This window comes from Leuresthes tenuis, unplaced genomic scaffold (genome assembly GCF_036924035.1).
Source record: "Leuresthes tenuis unplaced genomic scaffold, fLeuTen1.0.hap1 SCAF_11, whole genome shotgun sequence".
In the NCBI taxonomy this organism is placed as follows: domain Eukaryota; kingdom Metazoa; phylum Chordata; class Actinopteri; order Atheriniformes; family Atherinopsidae; genus Leuresthes; species Leuresthes tenuis.
Genome location: NW_027325365.1, coordinates 32,979,086 through 32,985,247, shown reverse-complemented (window position 1 = coordinate 32,985,247; position 6,162 = coordinate 32,979,086). Strand labels below are relative to the sequence as shown.

The following is a 6,162-nucleotide window of genomic DNA, read 5'->3' as shown; positions in this document are numbered from 1 at the left end:
GCTTCCTCTCCACCATACTTGTATAGTGGGTTATTCACACCCACTTGCATCCGAAGACCTCCGCCCCCCACTTTTGTTGATATTTAGTCGGTCATTCGCACCCTGCTTTTGGCAAACTATGGCCTTCCTGCAGCCAAACACCTCTTATCTCGCTTTTGATGATGTAAGGTTGGGCATTCAGACCTTGCTTCACCTGCTTTTCACCAAATATAGTCGGACATTCACACCTTCTTGCAGCCGAACACTTCCGCTCCACCTTTTAGTGTTCTATGGGGTATTCACACCTTTTTTTTCACCGCATTTTATAGATTATGGTTGGAAATTCTCACCCACCTCATCCGAAGACCTCTCTCCCCCGCTTTTGTTAATATATTGTCGGGCATTCGAACCTTTTCTTACCCGCTTTTTACAAATTATGGTCGGACATTCACATCTACTTGCAGCCAAATACTTCCGCTCCACCTTTTAGTGATGTAGGGTTGGCATTTCCGCCTTTTCTTACCCTATTTTTATACTGATTGCTGAAGATTAAGTTGTTCTTTCTCAAACTACAAATTTTTTTTAATTGTTGAAACTTGATTTGAAGTGGATAAATAAGGAGGACAAACAGTTTTAAGTCAGGCTGATAGAAGGAATTGATTTTATAGCAAAATCTGTATATCGTCATATGTCGAGAGATGCTTATTGCTGAAGAAGTTCTTTCTCATTCTACAAAGTATAACGTTGTTTATCATTGAAACTTGATTAGACATGAATAAATATGAAGGACAAAGCAGTCTTAACTTGGTTTGAGTTAAGGAATCCGAATTTGTGCATAACTCGTAAAATAGAGCTTATTTTCGGTACACTTGATCTCAGCCAAAAGGCCGAGAAGCGATAACTGTCCACTGGGTCACGTCGGAGGTTCCTTCTTGGCACATTGCGCACTTGTCGCGGTGTTCTTTTTATGGCCATAGGTGGCCAGAGTGTCACTTTGCACCTCCGCCCACCCGCTGCACTGAGCACTCTTCAGCCCTTTTAAATGGTATAACTTTGCACTCCCGCACGCTCCAGCAAGCACCATTCAAGCAACAACTTTGCACTCCAGCTTCAAACATCGGCACAGTCGCAACAAGTAAGGCGACTCTACTCAGAGATGTCACTCTGCACAGTAACAAGATTTCTTTTGCACAGACAGAAAGGGCTTCACCCGCAAAGGTAAAGCCTGCCAAAAATAGAAACAACTCATTAGTGCTGCTCTCCACGGAAGTCTTTAGTAAAAGGCGAAAGACTTGTACGTTATGAAGAGAAACCAGAGTACGATTATCCGTCACTGCGGGAGCAGGGCATCAGGCTAGTTGGCATAGCCACCTTCCCCATGGTGAGCTTTGCTTGGTTGAGACGCTTGTTCCCCCCCCCCCCCTTGCTCCTCGGCTGACCAAGTAGGAACAATCGGGCCCTATTCGATGGCTGCAACACCTGAAAGATATTGATGCGAGACCCGATCAAAAGCTTTTTCAAAGTCTAAATTTAAGATGACAAGCCGGGTGTTTCTGTCTCTAGCTTAATCAATGATGTCTGGAATCAGTACGAGGCTGTCGGTGAGTTGTTTCCCTTCGATGGCACAAGCCTGGTCTGGGTGAATTACCTCCTCTAAATTAGAGGACAATCCGTGTCGCTAAAACCTTGCTAAAAAGTTTACAGTCAAAGTTTAAAAGTGTGATGGGCCTCCAATTCTTTAGGTCAGTCTTATCATTTTTTTTATAAAGTAGAGTCACTATTCCCACTCTAAAATTGTCAGGAAGTCGGTCGAGTTTTTCAAAATCTTTAAAAACATCTAAAATATCTGATGATAAAAGGTCCCAAAAGGTCAGATAGAATTCTGCAGGAAGCCCGTCTAAACCCGGAGCTCGACTTCTCTTAAAACCTGTTAGGCATTTTTTTTAACTCTAAAGCAGTAAAAATCCTGTGTCAAGTGTGCATTCTCTTTTACGGTTTTGTCAACGAATTTTAAAATTTCTGCCGATGTTTCCAAGTGCCACTGCTTTCTCTTTGTAGATGTTACTATAAAAGGTATGTAGAGTTTCAATCATCTCTTGTGTGGATTTTGTTAAAAACCCATCTTCTCTCTTTAGATTTTGAATACACTCCTTTTTATTTATAACTTTACTTTCTTAAAAAAGTACCATGTGCATGTTTCACCTTCCTCAATTTCCTGCTCCCTGCTTCTTACAAAAATTCCTTTACTCTTTATTTCTGCCTAAAACTGACATTTCCTTTTTCACATCTTTGATTTCTTCATTAAAGTCTATGCCACACTGATTTAGTTTAAAGTAGCGCTGTAAGCGTTTCTGTAGTCCCATCATACATCTATTCTCTTTCCTTTTTTTACGTTTACCTTGCTGTTTAAAAAAGGTAAAGTCTGGGTCGTTTCCTTCACCATTTCCCACCATTGTGCATGTGTTTCGTAGAGGTCTTGAAGGGTCTGCCACTCTTTATAACATTCCCTGTACTGACTGACTATGATTTCATCCTCCAACAGGGAACAGTTGAGTTTCCACAGACCACTTCCTACCGTCACACCAGAAGGGGGTGAAAGGGTGCAGGAGAGCATAAGGTGGTCTGAAAAGAAAACAGGGGTTAATCTAACATCAGTGGATGGGCAATCTCTAGTAAAAAAATAATCAATGCGAGAGGCTCTGGTGCCATCATGACTAAACCAGGTGAAGCCCTCCTCTCTGGGATGCATGGTTTTAAAACAGTCAGTAAGCTTAAAATCCCTGCACATGCCCTGAAGTAAAATCAAAGTCTTATCCATTTTAAAATCTCCCCCTGCTCTTTTTCTATCTTTTCCTGCTCAAGATAAAGTTAAAATCCCCTCCTACAACTAAAGGTACTTGCCCTAGCATGTAAAGCTGTATATCTTCTAAAATTTCATACCTGTCATTTTTTCCTTTGAAACCATAAATATTTAAGAGGTTAAAGTCTTGCCCCATAAAATTCAAGTGTGCTAAAAGTGCCCGTCCGTCTCTCACCACTTTGCTACCTTTCACCAGAACATGCGGATTTTTAATTAGAATGGCCACACCATCATTTTTATTTTGATTTGAGCCACTCCATATCGATAAATGGGGCCACATTTCCTCCCATTGTCTCTGGTTTTTTAAAAAAGGTAGTCCACATTCTTGTATTAAAAACACATCTGATTTTATGGAGTCTAAGAAGGATAAAATACTCTGGGCTCTTGTATTTGATTTCACACTTCTCACATTTAGTGTTGAGAAGGTGAGAACCATTAAAAGGATAAAGGAAAGTAGATATGTCATTTTTGTTTTTCTAAGTTATCAAAACAAATTACACACTCAGGTTATTTCTTGGGAAACTAGCTCTTCCTTCATTTCTTTAGGTGAAAAGTGAGTAGGGTGATCTATATTTCCTTTTCGGACTCTCGGTGTTGGCCTCTGACGCAATGTTGCATTTAACTTTGAGTCCCTGGGGGTTGATTGCAGAGCTAAAGTTAAAAAGGAGACCTCATTTTGTGAGTCGGAGGGGAAGACTCTAGGTTCTTCCACTGAAGAACTGTCTGAAAGGGACCTAACCCTTCCCCTCTTCTCTGATAACACTGGGGAATCAGTGGACAACTCAGATGCCGTCCTCTTCGGCTGTTGACCTTCGGGGAGGTGAGTATCTTCACTAGACTCACCTGTCTGCTCTTCCTCCTCATTTAGCGTATCTCCACCCTCTGCCTGTGAATTCTCACAGACTTAAGCACTGAGTGGTGAGGCCTCTACAGGCCCTACCCCTTTTTGCTCCTCACTTCCAACCCAAGCTTTTGGCGGGAAGTTTGAATTGATTGGGTCAACCTCTTCACTTTGTTCACCAACTGCCACCTCTGGTCCTTCTCTTTGTTGGCTTGACTGTGGCTTTAGCGTCTTTAATTTGTTGGCAAAAGATTTAGGGCAATCTCTGAAGAGGTGATTTAATTCTCCACAGAGATTACATTTCCTGCCATTTGGACACTCTCCAAAAGTGTGCCCAATTTCTCTGCACTTCCCACATATCACCTTGGTACAAGCCTCAACCAGGTGCCCATGCTCACCGCACTTGCGGCAGAGCTTGGGCTGCCCCTGGTAGTGGATGTAACCTCGGTTTTCGAGGTGGCCAGAGTGTCACTTTGCACCTCCGCCCACCCGCTGCACTGAGCACTCTTCAGCCCTTTTAACTGGTATAACTTTGCACTCCCGCACGCTCAAGCAACAACTTTGCACTCCAGCTTCGAACATCGGCACAGTCGCAACAAGTAAGGCGACTCTACTCAGAGAAGTCACTCTGCACAGTAACAAGATTTCTTTTGCACAGACAGAAAGGGCTTCACCCGCATAGGTAAAGCCTGCCAAAAATAGAAACAACTCATTAGTGCTGCTCTCCACAGAGGTTTTTAGTAAAAGGCGAAAGACTTGTACGTTATGAAGAGAAACCAGAGTACGATTATCCGTCACCTCGGCTGACCAAGTAGGAACAATTGGAACCTATTCGATGGCTGCCTTGTCTTTTACTCTGTGAAAAAGACAAGGCAGCAACTAAAACACCACGGGAACACCGTATTGAGGCTTTGTTCTGACCGCTCATTCGGTGTTGCGTTTCTTTCAAGCAATTCTCCCGGTTAGCCCATACTCGGCTCGCTCCCAGAGCCGTCTTAAAGTCTACTTCGCATTCACTCTCTTTTCTCAGCAGACTCTTGGGATTTTATCTATAAAATGAATTCCTTCACTCAAACTATGTTAAAACTGCTTTGTCCTTCATATTTACCATGTCTAGAAAGATTTAAACAAAAAAAACAACGTTGTACTTTGCAGTAAAAGAAAGAGCAAATCTAAAGTTTCAGGAATCCGAGAATAAGCTTACTTTCATGAGTTCTTCACGATTTCGGATTTTGCTATAAAATGAATTCCTTCACTCAAACTAAATTAAAACTGCTAAACCGCTAATCTGTTACATGTAAGGCAGATGTCAAATTCACCGAAATAGGATCTAAGGGTATTCGGCCAATCAAGCTGTAGTAGCTTCGGTAAAAGAGTATAAGTTGAAGAGTTTGTGAATAAAGGTGTGCGCACACATAGTGAGCTGTAGGAAAATAGGCAGGGAGCAATGCTGGCTGGGGTATATGTTCTTGTATGTTGTCTGACTGTTTGATTTGAATGTGTTGTGTAAGTGTCCTGTTGAATGTTACATGTTTGGGCTTTGACACGCTTCACTGTGGTTGTTAACTGTGTGGTGTGTCCTGAAATGTTATATGTTTGGGCTGTGTGACATGCTTAATGCTTGTCAGTAGCTACCCACTTATTCATATATAGCAACTGACAACATAAGAAGTCCGGACATACTTTGATAGTAGTTGTAGAAGTATCCTTATTGATAATAGATAAAATGGGTGTATGATTGCTGACGGCAGAGCCATACTGCCAAACTTATGAGTTCTTGTGGCAAACTTGATTCAGTGTCTTGACGTGTATACGCTGTTTCGCTGACTTGATTGTCACAAGAAACAAAGTGTGTTTGATAAGATCCGACCATTTTATTACGGGAGGATCAGTATGTATGGATTCTGATGTGACTGATAAACCCATTCGTATCTTAAGCATAATCTAATACGTGAGACAACGCCCTGGCACACAATCAAAAAAAAAAAAGAGAGAGCGGTTTTGTGTCACCACAGTCCATAATGTAGAAAAGAGAGAAAAAAGCCTTTCTGATTTGGTGTGTGTGCTAACAGTGCAGAGTGTAGAGAAAAGAGAGAAAAGAAAGCCGTTTTGGTGTCACGGGTGTTGTGACTTACAAACACATTTCTGAATTGAGAAAGGAAATTATTTTAGAGGAAGCACTAGAGTTTAGATCCCACATTTGTTGATAGGCATTCATTTATTTCTTCACTTCTGATGAAGTTTCAACAATAAACAACATACTTTGTATTATGAGAAAGAACCAGACTCATTCTTCAGGAATCCGAAAAAAAGCTCTATTTTACGAGTTATGCACGAATTCGGATTCTCCTATAAAACGAATTCCTTAACTCAAACCAAGTTAAAACTGCTTTGTCCTTCATATTTATTCATGTCTAATCAAGTTTCAACGATAAACAACGTTGTACTTTGTAGAATGAGAAAGAACTTCTTTAGCAATAAG

At 41.3% G+C, this 6,162-nt stretch overlaps 2 non-coding genes across 2 annotated transcripts; both read right to left on the bottom strand.

Annotated features, from left to right (window-relative positions):
* Window positions 1-1,186: 1,186 nt before the first annotated feature.
* On the bottom strand, window positions 1,187-1,300 carry LOC140318772 (U5 spliceosomal RNA). The gene has a single exon (XR_011917917.1). It is a non-coding gene; the product is annotated as a U5 spliceosomal RNA (small nuclear RNA).
* Window positions 1,301-4,351: 3,051 nt separating this feature from the next.
* On the bottom strand, window positions 4,352-4,465 carry LOC140318718 (U5 spliceosomal RNA). The gene has a single exon (XR_011917869.1). It is a non-coding gene; the product is annotated as a U5 spliceosomal RNA (small nuclear RNA).
* Window positions 4,466-6,162: the final 1,697 nt, after the last annotated feature.